Source organism: Amblyomma maculatum, chromosome 7 (assembly GCF_055883805.1).
Source record: "Amblyomma maculatum isolate TAMU_Amacu chromosome 7, ASM5588380v1, whole genome shotgun sequence".
Lineage (NCBI taxonomy): Eukaryota > Metazoa > Arthropoda > Arachnida > Ixodida > Ixodidae > Amblyomma > Amblyomma maculatum.
The window spans coordinates 25,112,292-25,136,755 of record NC_139350.1 but is presented as its reverse complement, the minus strand read 5'-3'; the positions used below and the strand labels follow the sequence as shown (position 1 = coordinate 25,136,755).

The window sequence follows — 24,464 nt, the reverse complement described above, 5'->3', positions numbered from 1 at the left end:
GGGGAACTGGGATCTTGAACATTTTTTTACTGATATTTAATTTTCCGCCAGGTAGCGTGGCTGACCTCGTGCACTGTGCCCTTGATGGTTTGTGTGCTAGGCCGTGTGCGCTCTGAATGGAATCCCTGGGCATGTATGTTTCTTCCATTCTTTGCAGGGGGGCTGTGAACGACACGTTTTCGCTGGCTCATGCCGGTTCTGTACAGCGCCTAGGATATTCTTGCTAGGCGTCATCGAACGGATTAGAAATTACTGTCACAATGTGCACGCGACAAATTTAAGGCACGCCCCACTCATAGGCCACGCTTAAAAGTAAATGCGCACTCGTGCGTGCACGGCAACGGCGGCTGCGCTGACCGAGAGCGTCCGCTGAGAATGTTGGGGTCATTCCTCTTTGTAACGGGGGTTATACAGAGTTCCGGATCAGGCCTTATGAAGTGAATGTAAAGAAAAAAATGTAGAACAGCAATGTGCCCACAAATACCAACCGCACGCTATGAAACCCGCACCACGCGAGAAGCTGTAGCGGCGGTCCTGGGCCGCGAAGGCAGCCGGGCCCGAGGGTTCCCGCGGCCGTCTCATTCGGTATCCTTCCTGTCTTAAATGTTAATAATAAAATCTTCATCAATCAATCAGTCTTTATCAAAATATTGGCAATGGTCTGCGATGATGCTGTGATGGTGATTTTGTTGCACACTGTGAGCAATGCTCTTAATTGGAGACTGTTGGCAGTCTTTGCAACCGGCGCCACCCCCTTCCCGCGGTAAGCTGCCGGTGCACGGCACAACAGGCAATATATTCTAGGCAGAGTAGTATTTAGCTTTATCTACAGTGTTCTCGAGCGCTTATAGTTAGGCTGTCTTTGTCTTCTTGTTCTTTCTCTCATTGCGCATTGCCTGTTTACTTGGCACTGCGTTGACACGAGTGCGCTTTTAAAAATATAAAACAGGTAGTCAGAATTCGACTGGAGCATATCCCTTCCAGCACCCTCTCCATCCTCTTTCGGGCGTTGTATCGCCGTGACTTGTCCATCACGTTCAGTCCATTTTTCCCTTTCGTTCCGTGCGCATTGTTTTCACCGCCCATTTTTGAGCCTTAGAAAAGATTTCTCCACAAATCCCATTTACAGCACGGGAGAAGTCCATCACACCAGATAGCTCTGCGCCTTCACGTCTTATGTAAATAAGGAAGATGCCCGCCTGTAATTTAAAGGTTTCCGACGTCGCGCCTCCTTTCGGTGTCAAGCGCTCATCGCTCAGCACTGCACGAATGTCGAAAGCACTGCGCAAAGCCGCGAAGTATGCGCCGGGAACGCAACGGCACCACTATTGCCATCAAGCTTTCTCAGACAGGCACGTGGATGACAAGTCGCTCTCTCGCGCGGTATACTCTATTAGGCGTGAGTCACGACTCTTCGTTGGATAGATAGCAACAAATGGGCTTTCTCCCGGCAACGCGGCAGCAGCTGTTGCTACCTGTCGAATCAACAGGCTGCTGCGTGCCGCGCCCGCCGTGTTGACTGCGATGTAGTACATTTCCCGATCGGCGGTAGCTGTGGCGAGTGTACATGCACCGTTGTTACGTAGAAGAAACGGGTAACTATCTTATTACAAGCGCTATTACAAAATCCCATGTGATTTTCTTTGCTAGGGGACTGTTCTATCTTCATGCGCACGCCGCGTGTGCGCGCTCGCGCACACAAACACACACACACACACACACACACACACACACACACACACACACACACACACACACACACACACACACACACACACACACACACACACACACACACACACACACACACACACACACACACACACACACACACACACACACACACACACACACACACACACACACACACACACACACACACACACACACACACACACACACACACACACACACACACACACACACACACACACACACACACACACACACACACACACACACACACACACACACACACACACACACACACACACACACACACACACACACACACACACACACACACACACACACACACACACACACACACACACACACACACACACACACACACACACACACACACACACACACACACACACACACACACACACACACACACACACACACACACACACACACACACACACACACACACACACACACACACAGCGCACGCGGTCGGCAGCAGAGTGGAAGACCTCAAACAGCCAGAACTAGGGAGCTGAAATCATGAGAAAACTCTACCAGGAGCATGGAGTTAGCAACTCTATCATGCAGCTTCTGGCAAAGCATGACCTCGGACAGCAAGCTCTCGAACCAGTAAAAAGGACAGGAGCTCACTAACCAGGCGAAGGCCTTCAGACTGGAAATCTGCCACGTACTGAAGCAGATGAGCCGCGTTAAAGCCCTGAACAGGATTCTGTTCACCGATTCAGTTGAATTTACAAAATCTTCGAGACTTGCTGCCGAACCATTCTCAGCAAACAGTATGAGTTAGTGAAATCCGTTTCCCCAAGAGCATAATCATTTTTTTTTGCGACATTTATTTCGTGGAAAAAGAACTAATAAACTCAGAGGCACACCATCCTTGGGCTTAAAGGAACGCAGGAAATACTAACTGGTGTTTTTAGCAGGAGTGGGCCCCAGCCCACTGCGCGTCGTCGCCTTCCGGAGAAAGTAAGTTTGACCCCTCCCTAACACCCCGATTTTTGTCTGTAGGACTTTGCTGTTTGGGGGATGCTGGGGTAAAAGTAATGCCATTTCAAGCACAAATTCAACGAATCGCCTAACCGTGTTGTGGAGAAGGACTGGAGCAGAATCGCTCAGAAGGAGTCGTGGCTATTTTGATAAAAGTTTCATAAGAATCTAAACCCTATATCGAAGCATAGCATTGACATTTTGGAACTCAAATGTCACCTGTTGTGCAAAATTGAATATGATTAAAAAAAAAAAAAATGTGCCCGCTTTCATTTGTGTACTGAAAGTTATGGCGGTTTATTTTCATTACAATGATCTGTCATCCAGTACCTAGGCTTGAACTACGTACTTAGTTACGTCATTATTCAGACAAAGCTGAATACTGAGAGTATTGATTGTACTTTGAATGCGGAAACTCTACGGTTGTTTCGTTGCTTCTCGAAGATGATGTTCTCACCCGTTGTGTTCCTGCTGCCGATCTAGTAGGCCTTGTTTTGTTTTCTCTTTCTTTATCTGTTTATCTATTTTTGCGGAGATGCCACCTAGTCAGAAAAAAATGTTGTGCAAAGAGCTTAGGTAGGCGATTACCTGACCGATGACCACTTAATTAAGCAGGTTTCGGTGGGCAAGGGAATTGTCCCGGATGGTTCCACACGACTAAAGAAATGAACCTATTTTTTTTTTGTCCTCTCGAACAACTAAAAAAAAAAGAAAAAAGGAGAGGGAGCCCGAACGAGCAAAAAGCTTTGCCAGGCTTAAAGCCAATTAAAAATAACTGAAAGGGAGCAAAGGCTGGACTAAAAGAAAAAAAACTTTTTTTTTAAACAGTGAAATAATAATAACAGCAAAAAAGTGAAGCCAGCGAGACACACCACTTGATGCAAGCAACAATATTACACCCTAGCTCTACACTTCCCACTGTAAACTCCCAAGGTCATTGGCGCGTTTGACCTTGAGCAGCCGGAGCGTGCGTATCCTGCCCACGCCACTGCCCGCTTATTCCTCGTCCGTAGCACTACCCGGGGCCGCCGAGCATTCGTCCCGATCGTGGACACGAAGGCTCTCCGCTGTGACACCGCATGACTAGGCGGGGGGGTTCAACTACTTCGCCGACGCTCGGTTGCCGAGTGTCACCATAGATGACGTGCATGCCGAGCCGAGTGCGTCATCGCTTCGGCGCAGGCTAAATGCTTCATCCAGCCGAAAAGCAGCAATGAATAAGTGTGATAGATAACTGCGCCTTTCCTTTCCTGTGATCCAATTATTAAGAGGAGGAGGAGGAAAAAAACTTTATTAAACGAGCGAGTTTGGACCCTTCAAGGGCCCAGAGCGTGATGGACTCGAGGCAGAGAACGACGAAGAGAAAGAAGCTCGCATATAGAAGAAACTCCACGTATGACCTTGTAGCCATGTTCAACAAAGCGTACGCTCGGGTAATGAGGTTTAACCGGGAGAAACCTCCAAATCCTTTTTATTATTATTACTCTCTAGAGTGTGCATAACTTAAAGAGCAACTCCGGAGTTATTTCGAATATATTGAGTTGACATTTATATCATATTCCACTACGGTTCTCTTTCTCCTACAGTTAACCGCCCTTCTAAGCACCAAGTGTAACCAATTCAAAACAATCTGAAACTTGCTGCTTCTTTGCCATGGATGATGCTTTGCATGACAAAGTGATGACACGTTAACTTATAAACATTATTAGAGAGACTACTGCGCGTGTTGCATGGCCGAAGTAGCAACTGTAAAACAACGAGTCTTTTCATAAAATGTCTGAGACGACCTATTTGTCACGGCTCCGGAAGGGGTGCGAGACGCCTTCTCGAACCGAGGCAAAGGTAGTTGGAACTTTGACGCCCAGCGTTAGCCGGTTACGTTCAGCGTTGTGAATGAGAACAGAGCCACGAAGTCAATGATGGAAAAACAACTATATGTTCTTAGTATTATACACAGGATGATACGACGCAAGCATTTACAGGCATTTAAAACAACACAGTTAAGGTAGCGTACATGAGAAAACTAGCAATTAGAAATACATCAGTCAAAATTCTCACTATCAGGATACATGCAAATTGAACACAGATGTTTAAAACAAGGTAAGACGAGCGTAGAAAAAAAAAGTTCAGAAGAAGCTAGGAAACGGGCATATTGTCCGACGAGCGCGGCGGCACTCCACTCACAAAGACGACGCAGATGGGGAGCTCTCGAAGGCGATGGTCCTTCCGGAGCCCTGGGGCGAAGTCTTCGTGGTGCGATGCGGCGGCGGTTCGGGGAGCCCGGAGTGCTTGGAGACGAGAGGCGCACTGCCGTTGAGTCCGAGTCGGCTTCTTTTCTAGCCTTCGGTTGACAATGCGTAAGACACGCCCACACAACAGTTCCCTCCCCAAGTCAGGGTCCGTAGAACAAACACGCACAAGTGCACACGCAGGAAGGGGCACGTAGGCCCCGCAACTTCCACACTGCATGGCCGCCATGTTGCGGATGAAAAAACGTAAGTCACAAACAAAACAACCAAAAAAGGATGCACGTACGCCAACAACTTCGGCCCTGCTAGGGGTCACATTGCAAAACAAGCTGGGAGGACACCTCCGCTCGCGCACTGCGAGGGGGTTTCTCTAACTGCGCGGAAACTACCCCGCGAGGAGAACGTGCACGTACGCGTGCTCTTGACATTACCGACAAGGCAGAGGCACACAGAATACACTGACATATATCAATAAACTCTTCTAGAATATACTACATATGGTTAATTGCCATATTATGAAATATAAATGCGGCCACTTTTGTGACACTATTACAAGCTTCAAAAAAATTTTGTCAATGAAGCGGATAGCAGTTATTAACGTACGCGAAATGTTCTTGTCACCGAAAATGCAGTGTCCTCCGTGGAAACTGTCTTAGCCGAGGGTACGGAGCGACAGCATTTAAGGTCAGTTTACGCCTGAATGAAGTTCCGCGCGCCTGCCAAACTTGGCGGATGAGAGCAGGGACGAGGGAACGTGGACGGAGCTGCTCTTTAATTAGGCCACCTCGAATTGTTGTGGGAATGCAGGTCAATCACGCTCGCTTCTTCGTCCGAACACTGTACTTGTTCAATTATCAGCGGCTGCTTCTAATCGTACAGCGGCCAATGTGGATGTGCAGAGCTCTGTTGTGGCATTGAACAGTTGCCCGGTTACTACTCGGATACGCCCCTGCTACGCCCCTTTCACGGACACGCGTGAAGGTTATTGAATTCAAGCAGCGGTCGACGCCCCGGATTTACATTTTTTTTTTTTTGTTTTATTCGTCTGCGTGGCTCGCAACAATATTCCACCCATGCACTGCCGACGTCGGGGAAAACCGAGGGCCGCGCGGTGCCCTAACCGCGACCACGTTGGCGTTGGGTCCATTAAGCGTTATTTTTACTGTTTCCCTTTTGTCCTTACAGCACGGTATGGACAACTGGAGTGTCGATGCGTACGCGCAACGCGCTGACCTTTGTGAGCCTCATCTCCTGAGCTGTAGATGGTTGTTACGGTGGGTGGTGTGTATATTGAGTTGCTCTTGTATCGGTTGGGATTCTGCGTTGGATTTCGGCGACGCATGTTGCCAAAATTGGGTGACAGCAAACTGCAGAGCTTGCGGGGAGGCTTTAGTGTGGATCTGGAAGGAATTAGCCTCTCGCGTGCGCGCGACTACATAGCTCAAACTGCTCGCACCTGAACTCTCTGGCAGGCGCGTTGGTGGGTATAGAATGTCGCTGAAAAAAAAAGAAAAAACTGATGGGCGGTAAGAATCTCGTTTCTAAAATCGCCGTTTTCGAAACAGAAAGCGGAAAAAGAGCGGCCATTGCAGGTCGCCGGAAGTGACGTAAACCTGTGTCTTACTTGATTCATCCCCCCCCCCCCCCCCTTTCCCCTGGGTCAATTTGGCAATAGTAGTGCTGGCAAAGGCAATGTATTTGACGATGAAGAAGAGCGGTGTGCAAGGTTCGTCCCATTCCGCCTTGGCGATGCTTACTCATCTAGCTTCGCTCATCCAAACGTACAGGTGCAGACATAAGTAAACGGAGCACGCTTTTCCGTTCAAATTAAGATGACGCCTTCTGTACCAGAGATAAGGAAATAATATTTGTCCAAGTGGAAGGGCATTCATGTCTACTACCGATTCGCACATAACATGGTTGCCAGTTTCAAATATGCAACGCGTGAAAACATTTAGAAGGAAAAAGCGTGTTCCGTTTACTTTTGTCTGCACTGCTACGTACCTACAACCAGAAATGAGAAACCTGCAGATGTATAGGCAGCGGGGCTGCCCCTGCGTCAGCCTTTAAAAGCCTCTTAGACGTTGCAAATGGCAGACTTGCGGCCAGTTTCGAGTCGTTCACGAAGTCTTTGCTTTTTATATAAGCTGAACAAAGTGTGCTGTGCTTCGGTGGCTTCTATCTATTGCATTTCATTTCCAACTCCCGCATGCTTTCGCAGCTTGCTGTTCTTCGGAAAGTGATGCTGGCTTACTCCGTGTACGGCGCGTGTGCTTGGGCACCGACAAGCGCTTAAAGGCTGCAGAGCGGCTCGCCGTGGTTCTCGCACTTAGGCCACAGAATATCGGCGCGAACAGACGAAACCCCGACGACCACAGAGTCAGAATTCGCCTGCTCTCACCGACTGCGATCGGCGCGCTGTCGTCGTCTGCTAGTCAGCTCTCCGCACCCGGTTCTACGTCATACCCGGCGAGCCGCCTAATTCTGCGACACGCCGCCAGGGGCGCGCGTCGTCTGCTACAGAATTTTTGAAACTCGTGTATATCTGCTGCATCTTTTCATACAAGCCTAGAACATGGGCATTACAGCTTTAGTGACGTATCGAGAAGATTTACAGTCATTCTGAGTGAGGTAAGATTTCGTTTCAGTTGGCCTTTAAGCGCACGAATTAACCGACGTGCACTAAGGGTGCAGAGTGCGTTGAAAACTGTATATTTGCCCCGGTATTGATTTAAACAATGTGTACGTTCAAAATTGTGTACTTGTCTCGGTATAGACTATGGAGTTAAACGATGTGGTATATTTATTTTCAGGATGTTGACCGCTAAGTCGAACAAATGAGGCTTTGGCGGTTACATGCGCGTGAAAAAATGAGGTTTTGACCCTGGCACTCGCTCGTGATGCACTAAAAGTAATGTGTGCAGAGAGGCTCTAATCGTGTAACATTCCTCTAGTGACTATCGCCTGAGTGTTTCCTACAACTTCCCTTTATGTCATGGCACGATGAATAGTCCGAAAACAGAAAATGAAACTGCCTTACCATGATCTGTTTGTATACGAAATGCTCCATGCTTAAATCTAATCTCAAAGACGTTAAGTGCGCAATCTATAGAGGCTGCTCTCTCAGGAGCCTTTCATTTTTTTCTTTTTTGTTCCAAGGACGTTTATTTTCACACCCACAAGTAGGTTGTCAGAGGATCGGACGCACTTACAGCGTCACTTTCGCCAGGTGAGTGGGGACGCAGCAAAAATTCACTCTCGTCGAAAAGGTAGCTATAAGGCCAATGCTTCGCATAAAAAATAAATAATAATAATAATAATAAAGGTATAAGCAATATTTTCGCCCAGAAGGTAAAATATCATTTTCTGTCGCCCGCGCACCATCCGCCTGCGCTCCTCATCACCCGATTCGTTTCTTGACGTGCCTGCTGTTCGCAGTATTTCATACCATCACGGATTGCAGCACGGATTGCAGCACGCTGCATCTGCTTTTTTTTTTTTCTTTTTTCTTTTTTTTTTTTTTTTTCGCGAACAGACTCTGAAACCTCAGTACCACGCGTGCTGACCGTGCAGCAATACCCAGATACTTGTTATCGAAAACGACCCGTTCGACGTGCACGGACACACGTCGCGCTTTGTTTCTCCATAGTCACTGACCGGAGCAACGGTGGCGGTTATACTAAGCACGTGTGTCCCATGCCGTGTCTGACCTGTCGCCCTTTAACGGCAGCAGCAGGGAATTGTGTGTGTGTGGGGGGGGGGGGGGGGGGGGGGTTAGTTTATTTTGGTGTCTTTGGCCACCCCCTATTGGATTTCTCCGCCGACCAGCGTTCTCAGTAGCGCGCCGACAGCAGCTAATCAATCGGCGGCAGGCGACCGAGTACCGACGTTCGATGGCTGCCGACCAGCCGGTGGTTGTTGGAGGGCGGGAGTGAGGTGGCGGGTGCGTTTATAAAGCCTGATGAGAGAGGGCTGGTTCAATGCACGGCGGGTCCGTTCGCCCGAACAGTACGCATTACTACACGCGTGTCACACCGCGTTCGGCGGGGTTTCGACGCTAGGCTTGACGGGGCGCGTCGCCGGTGCGTGCGTGGAATATCGCCGCTCGCGACCCTGAAAAGTGCGGGCGGTCGCATTCGCTGACCGTGGCGCGAAGTGGTCCCTGGCTGTGTTGTGACCCGAGCAGACGAAATGTCAGACGATCAAGTGCGCACGTCCTTGTACCCTGCGGGAAAAGAAAAAGAATGTTCAGGGCGCCCGTTGGTCACGAGCAAGCGCGCGGCCCAAGGGCTAGTGCTTCGTGCTTACGTGCTTCGTATACACTCTTTGAGTCTCCTTTCACTTGGGAAAAAAAAAAAAAAAAACACGCAAGGTAGGGGGCTAGCGCGCAGTGGTAGCACGTCGTCCTCCATTGAGTTTCTTCCCAACGAACTTGCATATTTCTCCTGGCAGTAGACATTCTCCTATCGCGCGGTATTACGAGGCACGCACAGCGTGACGTGACGAGTCGTATTCGGGCACTTCCCGAGTCTCCCAGTGTGGCCGTGCCGAGAGAACCAATTGACTCGAGAGCGGCTCTCAAGCCTACCCGACATCACGGGGGCATTGCGCGCACTTGTGTGAGTCGGGCGAAGGAGCTTAATGACGTCACGTCGCTGGCTAAACCATCGCCGTCTCGTCGTCGATCCGCTTTGCGGCCGTACACACGGGACCACGAACGACGCGCCCTCGTAACCACTGGCTCGTTTCTGGGCGCGGGGGGGTCCCCGGGGTTTCCCCCGTGCTTGCCGTCCTCGGAACTAAAAGGATTGCGGCGGTCTTTGCGTCCAGCTCAGTTCCTTCCTCCGTTGTGCCTTGTTTGCCATCCTCTTCTTGAGACTCCTTAGGCGGCGGCTCTTCACGTTCGTTCTTGCCTCGCGGTTTGCGACCGCCGGGACCGTTGTCCAAATTCCGAATACGACGGTGGACCTGAGCACGCTTCCTTGCGCCGCGTGGTGAGCGTTAACGAGCCAACCTAAGCTGTACCTTCTCTTACTTCTTCGGTTTCGTTTCTTTGTTTTCTTTGTCCAGCGCTTTTTACTTCTGTTATGCAAATTTGCTCCGCCTTCTCACGGTTATATCCTTTTCCCGGCCCCTTAAACTATGAGTTAAGTTCCTGGAATTCTTTCTACAGCTCCGTAATGCGATATACAACCAGCTAGCTCCAGTCATAGCACTGTTGCCTATTTCCCCTGTTATTTTTTTTTCCTGCATAGTTTCTGAGAGCTTCATTTGGAGTGAGTAAGAATAGTCTCTATCATAGGGGAGCGCTAATTTCACGGTGGGATTCACACAGGCCTTTCGAGTTTGAACGCAAAGAAAACAAATGGTTCCAAGGGCCCTGAAGCTCCTTGAATTTCATGTGCTCCTTATGTTCCCTGAAAAATCTGAAAATGAAAGCAATGCTACAGGGTGACTAGGAGGAGCACTCCTTAGAAGGAACAATGGAAGACAGTGTGAGAATGGTCTAAGCCATAAGCGACTGCGGCACCCGGCCGTACCAGGGTTACGAGTGGCCCGCGCTTTCCCGCTCCTAATGGGCCGTAATTCCTTGAAGACGTGATTCCTGGTTCCCTTCCACCTGTCCACTTTTTGTTGTGTCATCTTGTTTCCCTAGACTCGAATAAATCGTTCTAGGAAGTGGAACCCCTTACAGAGTCCATCGTTTCCATGATAATCTTACGGGATGCTTGTTTTCCCAGTTCTCTCGTCTTGCACTGCTCCGTGTGAGGCGCGCTGCCCTATCTTCGACACCAGGGTCACTGACCCTAATGTCATCGAGGGCAGTCGACGTCGCGGCATCATTTTGCCTTTGTGTTTTAGGGTTTGGTGCAAATTTCGGTCTGCCTGGCTCTAACATGTGTGTTATAGAGGATGAGTGCCGAATTGAGCTATATGTATTGATCAAAGTGCGTGTTGCGCCAAAAGACTATTGATATGGTAACAGTGGGTCGGTCAGCACCGGAGAAGGCGGGAAGGTTAACCGGAAGAACAACCCTGTTTGCTGGCCTGAACCGTGGGGATGAGGGAATGTAAAGGTGAAATAAAAGGTTCACTGACGATCAGTGCGATGTATGCCGTAGCATGCGGCATGATTATGTTTTTGTAAATAACTTACAAATACATTAATGCTAATTTTTGAATCTTGTTATCCGGGGGGGGGGGGGGTGCACTAGCTGGCGATTTCCTTCTAGATGACTTAGACTACACGGGATGTCCGGTAGCCTTCGACATTACTTTAAGGTGAAGGCTTAAAGCTCAATGTGTTCAGCGTATACCTTTGCGGTCAAAGAAGTGGACACTCCCACGCCATCTCGCTGAAGCATGCTCGTGATGTGGCGAGGCGGAGAGGATTCAAACGCGGGGTGCAAGGGTGCCGGGTGTTCGATTCTTAGCTTACCCTTCCAAATGGAAGGAGGAACAAGTGAGTCGCTGAAAGTCAGCAGGCACATTTTAAAAGCGTCGGAACTGGAGCTTGAGAACTTGTTGGGAAAAAATACAAAAAATGTATTTGTGCGGGAGCCAAACCTAACTCACCTAGTCAAGGCTAGCAGTTTTAACCGAGAAGCCGAAGAAAAATTTTGCAGGTCGGTTACCGCGATATTCAGCGATAGCTGGTGAGGTATTTATGCGTCCTTGTTCTGATTTTTGCACCGCTCGTCTGTGGCTTCTGCTCCCCGCTTATGTGCCGCGTTCCGACGCCCCGCCCTGGCTATGTTTGCGGACGCAGTCTCGAGTCTCAGTGTTCCTAAAGTGCCGGCGTCGAAGATCCTCCGCATTCGTCCGTCAGTCACGCCTAGCTTCTACGATGCTTATCTGTTCCGCTTCACCGTTGGGTGGGAAGCGCGGTCGCAGGATATTTCGCAAGTATGTTTTTTTTTTTTTTTTTTGGTCATTGCATGATGATTTAAGCATTCGAAATATTTAAATTTGTTTTCGCATGGCGTCTTTTTCTTCTTCTCACAGATCGTTGCCTCCGTCCTTGTGCTTCGCTGCGCCCAAGTTTCGCGCTAGTTTTTAGCAACGCTGGTATTGTTGTTCTTGAACTAACTTCAAGCTAACCGTTACGTGAGCAACTGTCCTTTCTTTGCTACTTGCATATCAGTACAGCTACTTGCATATCAGCGATTCACCTCGGTCCGCGCTGCTGATGCCAGCAGCACAGATGGCCAGTCCCTTCCTGTGCTATATCACGTATAGTAAATCTGTCACAAACTATGCCTGCAAACGAAGCAGGTATGTTTTGACCGTCGACAGGTAAGTCGGAGCACAGCAAGAACCAAACGATGCCTAATATCTGTGAAGGGCTTTTTGTTCTTGTATACGCTGCTGCCCCCGCCCCCCCCCCCCCCCCCTTTTGTGTCCTCGAAAGCCCGTAATTCTCCTTGAGTTTAGGGCGGGAAAACCTACAGGCCAAATTCCATGGATCCGCGGTGCGCCTTCAACGCATTCCACTAGACACGCTCCGCCGAACTGGCGCCTTTAATTTTCATCGCCCTGATTCCATTACCTCTCGTTGTGTTCGCAGTGCTCAGCTATGGGATTCTCCCGGCATCCGGTCTGCCAGCAGCTGCACTGATTGCGCCATCTGAACGTACGCGGACATTCGCGCTCTGACTGGGTGAGTGCCGAATACGCCTGCATAGGCGGGTTGCCGCGTCACCGCTGCTGCCGTGACGGGCGCAACATGAGCCCTTTTCCGCAGGCTCGATGTCTAGCCCCAGCGAAACGTAAACTGACGACTATGTCGAATTTCGCAACGGCGTTCGGAGCGCGCCGTGCATATTTGTCCTTGAAGAGGACTGCACTCCGCAAACCGCATGGCTTCCAAGGAGCCCGTTGTGACAGCGACGAGTCTAGTTAATGCAGGTTAGCCGAAAACGAGACACGTGATGCGCGGTCTGCGTATGCTGGATTGCGTTTCGATCTGTCGTGCGGCGCGTCCACTTTTCTCAAACGGGGCATTTTGCTCCCACGTTTCACAGTTGTGTCGACCACGCCTACCTGCATGCGGAGGTGACCCCTGTAGGGGCGCAAAATTAACTCCAGGAGATTTTCTAGAGCGGTCGCGTGTTGCGCATTTGTCGTGATTATGCGATCGCCACAGCGATTACATGATCTGTTGCCCGTGTTGTTTTGCTTTTTTTTTTTTTTCCACTTGCGCATGCCTCTGCTTCGTTGATAATGAAATGAACCTTAAAAGGCATGCTATAGCACTGTGTTACTGTCGAGTCGCGATGCAGGCAACTGTGGGAAAAGATACGGCAAAAAATCTGCCGTCTTCTTCACTGCCCTGTTCAGCTATAAAAGAAAGTTTCGCTGATCAGCTTGCGTTAGGTGCCACAAGCAGGGCACCCCGCAGGTCGCAGTAGCTGGAGACCTCACTTTACGGTGTTGGAATCAGGTGGCGGTAAAGACCACGTGCGCGGGAACAACGACCATCGACATTTTCGGCCTATAGATGCCAGAGCGGTGTGGACTTTGTCGTCCGAGCCACTCTTTGTCCTGGGTGTAGAGTTAACGTGGTTGTCGGTGGGCGGCAAGATGTTATCGTGCATACCATCAATTCAAAATTTGTCCGAAATAGAGGGAGCCGCTTTTACGCGGTACCGATGCGTCAGTTCGTGTATAGGTTTAGTTGGGTATTGTGAGGTTTAACCTCCGAAAGCGACTGAGGCTATGAGAGACGTCGTACTGGAGGACTCCGGAAATTTCGACCACCTGGGGTTCTTTAACGTGCACCGACATCGCACAGCACACGGGCCCCATGCTTTTCGTATCCATCGGAAAGCAGCCGCCCCATCTGGGATTTGATCCCGCGTCAGTTCGAATAAAGCGGGTGTTCGGGTTAAACGAATTAACGGGAATCCACTGCGAAACGTTGGCCGCTTTCCTGCAAGGGCATCGGTATAACGAAAAGCGCGAGACAAAGCTTTCGGTTACATTTATTCTGGCGACGACGCGTGAGTGTAGCCCCTGCGAAAGGCTTTGTCTCTGAGCAGAACAAAAGCGTACGACCGTTCGCGAGACGGAAAACAAAGAAAAGCCTTCGTACGCCATGCAGGATGCCGTAAAAATAGATGCGAATGTAAACCAACGCTCGAGAGCGGTGTAATATCGGAAACGGGCTTCGCTACGTCGTCCTTGCGTGAGTCTTGTTTCAGTTCGGGAGGTTGCCTGCGAGAAATTTGGTACCGAAAAAGATAGGGGGAAAGAAAAAGGGGGGGGGGGAGGCGTTGCATCAGGTTTTGAATAGGCCACGGAGAAGGAGCTCAGATATTGGAGGAAACGGCGCGGCCGTTCTTAGTTGTGTTTTTTTTTTTTTCCTCCTCCGGTAGCCTCCTGTATGCGAGCAGTGCGTCGATGTTTGCCGTTTGCAAAAAAATAAAATAAGAGGTTTAATTTTTGGTATTGCTTGTTCGCCTGGGCTCCAGTTCGAAACGTTTCGCAAACCCGTGGCTCTTGTTTCTACCTATGTTTTGAGTTGCGCTTTTCTGCAGACTGCGCTTGGCCACTACTCTTCTCGCGTTTTTGGAATATTCTCTGGGCGCAGTTTTCATTGTATTTGTTGGCTCGCATTGCACTATTCAGTACCGAGTGTGCTTTTTTTTTTTTTTCGGCGTTATTTGGCCGTGCTTCGCGAGAGGGTGGTTGAAAGGAAGATCGGTGAGGAAAACCGGCAAACTAGAGCCATAAACGCCATCGCAGCAGATCCTTAAAGACGGAGCTTAAGTGCCCCCTCCCCTCCCAATTTTAATTAGTAAATGCATTTATTAGTTAACTTTCGAATTGTTGACTTTGAGAACAAAACGCCAATTCAGAAGCCGTAGATCGTCTCGGAAAGCAGCTAGCTGAATTGTTTGCAGCAAAGTACCACTAACGTAAAGTAACCTTCCTTTCCTTTTCTTTCCTTTTCTTTTTAGTCAGACCTTAAAGATAGCTTGTTTAATATAAATTATTACAGATGACAACGGTATTGCTTCGGCGTCCCGAGGCGGGTCTCGGGGGTCAACACTGGGCGAGAAATATGCGCCAGAAGCTGTCGCGTGGTGTTTTTTTTTTTTTTCCTTTTTCTTTTTCTTTTTTTTTAGGGCTTGCGAACAAGTTCCACGCACCGCATGTAGGTTCGCCACCGAAAGTCGCCTAGCGGCAGCCGTCAAGACCATCGCGGCTTCCCGCTGCCAATTCAAGTACGGGCTGAGGCACGCTCGCCAGATTTTCATCACGTGCGCGTCCCGTACTCGATTTTGTGCGGCGAAAGCACGCACAAGGGAATCGTACCGCATGATAGTGAACGTGCAGCCGCCATTGCAGGCCTCACGCGAAGTGTCTGCCGCAGACGAGCGTCGCCGAGCCATGCTAAGTCGAGAAGGCGGTCATAGTAACTTGCTTGAGTTTGTATACAGCACATGGGTACCGAAACGCTTTTGCACGACCAATATTATTTTTCGTTTGGTGAACCTTGTTAAATGCTGGAAGAGACGTTTTTAGTTTGCTGAGCCGATTACGTGGGACTTGAAATTATCGACGTGGATGCGATCGTGTGGAAACCCATTGATAATAATGTTGAGAAAAATGAATGGGCTTAAGGTTCGCAAGGGATATTAATATCGCTCTGATATTTGTCGCTTTTAATTGTTAATTTGTTGCTGAAGTACAAATTTTGTTTTCCCGTAAGCCGGTTGGTCATCGTGAAGGAAAGTTGCAAGATTTTAGTGATCCTTTTAACAGACGTGGCGCTTGTGTCCTGTGTCGCTTGATAACTGGAATTAGCGTGAAGAGCCAAGTAGTCGAGTTGGTTGCAAGAAACAATAATTTGTCGCTGGTATATGATCAAATGTACACAAGAGCAGAACACAACAAAAAAAAAATCTCTTTTTATTATTACAGGTGTGGTTCTCCCGCATGCCGGGCGCGTATTTGGAGTGTTCGCTGGTTTGAATTATGAGCGAAGCGAATCCACACTTTTCTTACTGCAGGAATTTCTGTTGTTACGACACGTTCAGTGTCAAAAGCCGCACGGAAATTCTGTTCAGACAACAGAAAGTTTTGTGTAGCTGCTTTTTTTTTTTTTTTTTTTTTCGATTGGTATTGCACCTGATGAGGCTACCATTTGAGAGCTACAGCGTTATCTCGAGTATTCCTACACATTCGAGCTGTGCGCCGTGGTGCGTTCAGTCGCCACAAATGCAGCCGTCCCCCGCCCTAATAACTGGCTTCACCTGGCCTCGAAGCAGTGCGACGCAGGAAGGTGGGTGCAGGCAGTGCGTGTGCGCATCTCAAGTAGGCAAAGGAGCGCAGTGTACTCGGAGCTCGCCAGAATTATGGTCGAGCGCTGAAGTTAGCGCGCGTTCCATACGGCCGTGGGGCCGAACGCGCCGCATTTTCGAGACGAGATAAGATCTAGCGTAGTACATGCCCGTCCCAACTTTCGATCCCCGAAAAAAAAAAAAAAAGACAGATAGAGACTGGGCGCGCAGAAATTGAATGTCGTGCACAGAAAAAAACGGGAGTGGAGGGAAGCAGGGCAGCCGGCCAGCTAGGTTTGCGTGTATGTTCTGTAGGCGTCGGCCCATTTCCGATATCAAAACTCGATCCTCACGACGCCAGAATGCGTTCGTGGTATTGTTATGCTTTGCTGTGGCTGTGTGTTGTTTCTGGAACACTGCAGTGCACATGTTTGACTACACTGAAGAGCGAACTTTGTAAGCGTGTTCTCGGTTTTCTTGTTTGTTTTTTCTTTCTCCCTGCTCTCTATAAGCTGTATGCCACGTAGGGCGGGTGGGAAAAAGTACGCGCTAGTCAAAACATTTTGATACGTGTACCACAGAGTATCCGAAGGCGAGGCTCCGCTTGCCGGTTCGCCGCGGAGGAATCGTCGGAAGAAGAAAATGCTTGCTTTATATGCGGGTATTGCCAATATGGAGCCGCTCCCCCCGGCCAGAAAGAAAAAAAACCGATATAGGGGAGGGAATGTAGGGAGGAAGTGGTAGGATGACAGAGAAGCCTGCATGAAAAAAAAAATATAACGAACTCCACGAAGTGCGGGTGTCTTTACTGCATTTTTAGCATGCCCTGCCACCTATCGTAGAAACAAGTCTAAAAATACCTTTGGCATGCTGAAATTGCGTGCGGGTAAGCAGTGTCCGGCAGATTCTTTGTTCTTTTTTGCGCATCTTAATAGCTGTGTGGAAAGAAGGGCGGCAGAAAAGGAAAATACTTTACAATGAGTGGACGTTGAAAACGATGTATTTCCGTCGCAGCTGTCGAGTCTGTTACCGCAGACCACAAGTGCGCGAATAGACGGGCTAAATATTTCGCTTTTTTCTTCAGGCTGCGTACATCTACAATCTGCATATAGTCGTCGGGACTTTGTTTCCTTTCACGTAGTTTCTCAGCCTTGTTGGAACAGTCATTCATTTGAAAAGCTTCTTTCTGTTTATCGTTACAGTTCATTCGAGAGTGGTGAATAGGCAAGATACCGTTCCAGTTATAGACGTGAAAGAGGCTATGATAGTACTTAACCCTGACGCGAGTATGGGGGATTGAGGAGGGAGTGCTGTTATTCTTTGTTCTTGTGAGGGAGGGAGAGTAGTAGTTGGCCACTAAGTGCCCTGAGCTAGGAGATAATTCGCAAATTGGAATACAATCACTGTAACCATTGGAAACCGAACCTTCGACATTCGCATGGCACATGCTTCTCTCGACGAACTTCGCTACGACAACGGCTGTCTTCCCCTGCATTTTAGGTGTTTGTGCCCGTCCCGCTGCTGTGTCTTTACATCGAGAGTAGTTGAGAGGACTGGGCAGGCAGCAGCGGCGGATACGTAGAACGGTTTCGAAAGTGGAAGGAGACAAGAGACAGCTGCTCAATGGAAGCCAGCAGACTTCGAAACGAAGGAAAGCATGGGAAAAATATTGTTTCTTTGTTGTGTTTGGTGTCATAGTGGGCCCGCGAGTCGTGGGAATTGAATGCTTGGGCTCACTCCGCAGAAGCTGCCTCACTACATTCGGCCTCGACACTTTTTTTAAGGCGAAAGCCTTATGTGGATAATAAGCGGTGAAACACGGCGTTGCTGTGTGCCGGAAGTGGTCACAAAGCCTCAGAATAGCAAGGTGGGACTGACTGGGACGTCATCACCCGGAAACCGCTCAGGAACCGACGCCAAATTCGAAATGACCTCTTGGTCCACGTGACCTGACACACACACACACACACACACACACACACACACACACACACACACACACACACACACACACACACACACACACTGCGCGCGCGCGCAGAGAGAGAGAGAGAGAGAGAGAAAGAAAAAATAGATTGCGATGTATTGAATAAGATTGCACTAGATTGTGTTTTTTATTATGTGGACAGAGTGGTATTAGGTTTGGGTCGCGCGCCTGAGTATCGCACCGCTGCCACCAGTTATTACATGCGGCTCGCTGTTCTGCCTGTTGCTATGCGGTGGCCGCGTCAGCTGTCACACTTGTCGGTGGCGAAACGTAACAGTGGGTTCTGGTCGATTTCGAGTGGTATTGCATTAGGTTGCAGTAGGGTCTCTTGAGTTGGATTCCGTGGATTTGGGGTATTCTGGTAGATTAAGATTGTATTACGTTGGATTAAGTTGAAATAAAGTTATAGTAGTGTGTATTGAGGTAGATTGTTGTTAGTCCATGGTGGATTCTGGTGCGTTGGATTCAGTTGGATTACGGTAACTTGTGGATTATGTTTTGTTGGGGTAGATTGCGGTAGATTGAATGTATTCAATGAATTATGGTTGATTACTGTGTATTAGTGGAGAGTTTAAAAGGGGTGCAAATGCTATCGCCTTCACACCACGCAGGTAGTCTGAATGTGCCCTTCCGTCGTCGTGACCTTGCATCGAAACGTTGAGTTTATCTTGCTCCCTCCTCTCTTCGCGATCCCAAATGGGTGGATGTCAGCCATTCCTGTGTCGAACGTTGTCGCACAATATCAGTGTTTTGCAGCGCAGTAGTGGAGGTGCGTTGCACTAGCATTGCGAGAGGTTGTGCAAGTGCAGTAGATAACTGGGCACGATGAAACAGGGAAGTTCGAGATAATCGTACGAGGGCGCACGCCCATTGTTTGGTGGGACTTATCGAAAAGATTCAGCAAGAAGCATCGGCGCAAAAAAAAAAAAAAGAAAAGAGAGAAAAAAAAGGCAGGGAAGCGTGGACACTTCAGCTCCACCGTAATGGTATGAGTCGACGGAGTGTTTCTTCACCGCGCCTCCTCCTTCGTGTGCTCGAACTTTGCAATTGATTTGACTACTAATACAGTAATTTTCCCTTCTGTTAACTCTCACGTGCTCATTAGCATACAGTTAGTTGCAAGCTACAGCATTAAGGACAAGACCACCTGACATAGCAGATGTTTCCAGAGAACCGGCCATTAGTTTTTTTTTTTTTCTTTGAGCAGACTTTTCGAGGTATGAAAACGGCTTCTGCAGCACCGTAATGTCATTTTTGTGGAGGTGAGAAATATTATCAGTGATAGTAACTTGTGAACTAGTTAACTAATTTCTGGTAACTAACTTTTGACTATTACAACTACATTCCTGGTTTCAGTGAGAATTAGAGGTAGTCGTTAGCAATGATCATGTCAGGCAATGATCATGTCAGTTGTTTGTAGTTTAAAAACGCGTTTACCCTCGGCGCTGTGACACAACAAACCTTGCGTGTCACGCGCCAGAACGCGCGTGCTCAGTGGCACGCCCCAGCGACGTGAATCGATAACGCCAGTGCCCAGTGACCTTCTTTGACTCGCCTGCGCTGGGATGCTCGCTGCTGCTCCAGTTTACGCGGGCTGGAGCAGCGGCTACAAGCCACTGATTGCCGAGGCACTTCACTGCAGTAGTTAAGACGTTCATTATGAAAAATCAGCTAGCGATCTTGTTACTGAACAGCATTGAACTTTTTTTTTTTTTTTGGCATCCGCCAACGCTGACATTGTGTCGCTACATAAACATACTTAAAAAAGAACCGAGCCATACGAAAGCGGCAGCGTGGCCTAAAGGTGACTGTGTGACTCGGCTTCCGGAGGTCCCCTTCTGCGGGTGCGATTCCAATCTCACCTCCACATCTGAAAGCGGCAACCCCGATTGGCAGCTGTAGCCAAATCAGCCATGTCATGTGATCCTAGGATGTCACACAGCCCGATGACCGATCGGTACGCGGCAGCTGCCGGCAAGCATGCTCCTGATTTTTCGCTGCTACGCCTTGGCTGTACTTCTGGAGAAAGGGGCCTTTAACGCAGTCGCAAAAACAAACAAACTGTGGAGCACTCCGAGTTTACTTGGGCCACCTGGCATTCTTCAGCGCGCGCTCCTTTCCCTTTTCTCCTCCATCGAAGCGCGACCGCCGCGGTCGGGATTGGATCCGGGTTCTTTGGTTCATATAGCCCTAACCGCTGACCCACCGCGGCTGGTTTCCAAAACAAAGATCAAGACACTTGAATAAACTAAAGCGGCATCTTTCGGTGCAGTATGCCTTCTCTGGGCTCGTTTCTGCGCTTGGCGACATAAATAACGATGGACGAAGGCGGAGTAAGCTTTGAGCGACTGCTGTTCAGACAGCTCTCACCCTTGGCCAGACACCGCGCCTCCTCGCAGCGTTTTGCTGCGCCACCCTGGCCAGGCCAGGCCGGTCGTCTAGCGCGCTGAACAAAAGCGGTCGCCTGGCGCGGTATCGATTTGCGTGGCCCAGAGCCCGGCGTACAGTCGCCAGCGCCGTCGGCGGCGTACCGAAGGCCGTCGACCTAGTGGCACTCCTCCCGGGAGGCTCCGAGGCTGCACCGGCTACGGACGCCTTTTGTCGACCCGCTTTTCGCCGTCTCGCCGCCTTCCTTCCGCCTCGGGGCCGCTGCTTCCGCTTGTCACTGCATGTGGCCTCGTCTCTTCCCATGCCGCCGCTGCTGGCCGGCGTTGCGCAGCCGGCCACCGGGAAAGGGTTGCCGTTTGTGTTTTCAGCCCCCATTCTGGCCAAACTCAGTCGAAAATCCCTCGTAATCGCGGCCAAGTTGAGGCCGAAGCCGACGTGAAAATTCCTCGCCAAGGGTAGGCATATATGGCGAGATTCCTAAGCACCCCAGCTCGATGCAAGCTCCCCCGCGGGCGTCTATCCAGTGTATACTAAAGCGATTGACGCCTCAGCACTCCGCCGTTGCCTCATGGAAACGAACAATGCTTCCAGCAGGCATTTAAATGCACCAACCTCACTTGCTGAAGGGTAGATGTCCGTGTGGCTTGGCTTTCCGTAGACTACGGCACCCCTTCGCCTCTTTGACAGAAAGTGCCGGTTCTTTGAGAGAGGGGAGGGTGGGAAGGGGGGGGGGGGGGGGGGGTCAGTGATTGCACGGAAGCTAAGGTAGCAAGGCATACCATCCTCGTACAAAGTGGGAAGACCGTAAGCCATTACTCACGCTATCGGTCGTGCCTGGCACGATCTGCGTGTGTAACCCCGTGCTCGACAGTAGTAATTATTGTGGCACTGGTTCATATGTGCTGATGATTAGAGGGAGCTGTAGCGAGCATTTTAAGAGATCTAGAACGCAGCGTAGAGAGATTGACACCGCGCAACACGTAAGCACGATGCTGATGGGCTGCCTTTACGCGACTGCATACTGCCGCAGAAAGCAGCCGTAAATGCCACGCTAAATACACATACAATGGCCGATATAGTCCCCAGGGAGGGGGGGGGGGGGGGCAGTGGTTAGGGCGTTCGAGTACTATGCCCAAGGATCGGGTTCGAATCCCGGCCTCGGCGGCCGCTTTTCTATGGGGACGAAAAGCCAGGCGTCCGTGTGCTCAGTAGTACTTGCGTGCGGGCTAGTTAGTTAGATGACTGTGAAAAACCTCTGGCGCTGCATAGTTAGAAACAACACACAAGAGATTACAGCAAGGCGTTCACACCGATGATGCTCTCAACTACCAACTGGCTGTTATTTGTAATTCGAAGGACAAAAAAGCATTACAAAGCTTCATAAAGAGTCAAGCTGCATAGGGAGCGCTTTGTCAACTGCCGCGAAGGTGTTGTGTGCAAGATGGGTAGGCCCATGTGGGGCAGACAGGGCGATGCCTCAATCAGAGGTTAAGAGAACACAGAAATGCATGTGCAGCATTGTCGGCTCCGGGAAACCTGGCGACCCATTGCTCTCGTTGTCGAACGGAATACACTCAACCGGACTCGAGGGGTAAACATTGTGTAGCAAGGTTCACGGAAACCAGGGTGCTGGCTCGGGCAAAAGGCACTTTGAAAAGACAGATTATCGAAGCATTTAAGATGATTTCGGGTGAACATGGGGAATGCGGGAGTGTTCCGTTAGCAGGAAGGAAGGGATAGAATTCGTTTGGACAATATGACAAGAAGATAGACGCAAGTTGCCATTATATTCGTTTTATTTTTCTTTGCAATTTTCTTGAATTTTATGTTTTCTTCTTATTATTCCCTTACGTCTTTTTTAATGCCTTCTGCTTCTTCGTATCACATAACAGCCAGTTGGTAGTGAGCGCATCATCGGTGTGAACGTCTTGCTGTAATCTCTTGTGTGTGTGTTGTGTTTGTGTGTAACTATGCAGAGCCAGAGGTCTTCGGAGTCCGTGTGCTGTGCGATGTCAGTGGACGTTAAAGAACCCCAGGTGGTCGAAATTTCCGGAGTCCTCCATTACGACGTCTCTCATAGCCGCAATCTCTTTGGGACGTTAAACTCCGTAAAGAAACAAATAGCCAATAAGCGATGGCCGAGATTGATTCAGAATGCGCGGCTGTCACCATCTGCGAGCCTGCCTAAATGAGCATCGTTGCTCTAAAACACTGTAAGCAGACCACTGCATGCTGTAGCCCATTATGAGCGGCGAGAAATGCCGCTGGTACTGCAGCTGCTAAGTTGAAGCTGCTGTGTGTGCCACCCTTTCGGCGCGGTGCAGGTATCCTCTCAAAGTTCGGTCGCGCCCTTTTCCTTAAGGTGGGCAGTGATTCTTGGCTTATTTTAAAATAAAAAATAAAAATGTGCTAGGCAAAAAGAAAAAAACACTACCTCGCCGTGGTGCTTGCGTAGAGAGCAAATACCTGATATCTTTGATATCTTTTTAGCCTTTTTTTTTTTTTTTGTAAGGCTGCTCGCTTACTGCAAGCCTATTTTTTATACAGTTATGGCAATCTAAAATTTATTGAACTGGCTGGCTACTGTGTTTGCCGAGGCTGACGTTGTTGGGAAACTGAGGAGTACGCGAGGAGCACGTTGGCGTCGGAGTAATTGTTTGTGCAGACGCGGACGAGGAGGTGGGGACTGGGTAAACAGAGCAAGCCACGCCGTTTCAACCCCACTTATGTGCGCCTGCAAATATCGGGACTTTGTTGTTGTTGCTCGCACGAGGCGCCTAAATGCTGTTGTCGCAGCGTGGCTCATCTGCCCCTGTTCATAATAAGCGCGTAGAAACTTGATCACGCAGCGCTCTGAAAGGTTGGTAGTTATTTACTGCTCACCTGAAGCACGGGTTGTCGCAATCACATGTGTCCACCCATACGTCCTTGCAGAAAAGACGCAGGTGGCGTTTGGTTCTGTGCGGAGGAGTTCCATCATCCAGCTCTCTGGCTAAGCACTGCGTGTTTTGGCACGGAAGACATTTGTTAGTTCCGAGTTCCTTGTCCTGCATGGTTTTGAACAGAAGATGTGCGAGCAGTTTTCGCACTTTGAACGCGATCAAAGAACAGAGGCGTACCTGCGGCAAGTAATGATTGGTATCTCGATGAAGCTTAATCTTGTCTCTATGCGCATGATGCCCTATAGGAGACGCGAAGTACACTTAGGTGGCCTTGGTGGATTATTTAAGACGTTGCGGCCGCCCAATGCGGTACTCCCCCGCTTCTCCTCGCACGATTTTCACTGCACAAGATGCGCTGTAATAAGGGAGTATTAATTATTAGCATCCACCCGGGTGCAGCCGTACTGCCACAGAGGGGAAATACGCAGCTTTCTCAGACTTCGTAATTGAAGAAAAATTCGTCCTGGTCTTTTTGGGGGGCGGCCGCTCAACCAACAAAGGTAACCAGGGCGGCCAGCAGTCAGATGCTTTAGGCGAGATCACTCTGATCAACAACTGAAAGTGGCAATGTTTGTCCAAGGTTTTAGGAGAATCTTCCAAGATGGAGTAGACTTGGAATTTATTAAGGTGAAGGATGCTTGTTTTGATTTGAAATAAGGAACAGGCCTGAAAGTGCTAACGCGACATAACACTCAGTTTTATGGCAGGTGCTTTATATAGAAGCCATGGAACAAGAAAGCGCAGCCTCCTGTCGACGCTACATAGCGCGCTATATCAGCCGGCTTTGTGGGCTGAGTACTTTTGTTTCTTTTTTATCCACACTCTAACATTTGTCGGCAACTCTGCTACTATCTGAGGATTGTCGGAGCCTTTGGTGCTCACTGGTTTGTGCAACTGACAATTAGAAAAA

General features: G+C 49.4%; 1 protein-coding gene across 5 annotated transcripts in view; it reads left to right on the top strand.

Annotated features, from left to right (window-relative positions):
* The window catches only part of LOC146182829 (phosphatidylcholine:ceramide cholinephosphotransferase 2-like), a 240,412-nt gene that overhangs the window by 76,017 nt on the left and 139,931 nt on the right, over positions 1-24,464 (top strand). For 3 of the 5 annotated variants that reach the window (XM_084608944.1, XM_084608942.1, XM_084608943.1), the window contains one exon: positions 12,517-12,609. The exons of the other annotated variants lie outside the window; for them this stretch is intronic. The gene's annotated coding sequence lies outside the window, so the exon portion shown is untranslated. The remainder of the gene's footprint in view (positions 1-12,516; positions 12,610-24,464) is intronic. 5 annotated transcript variants of the gene reach the window in all.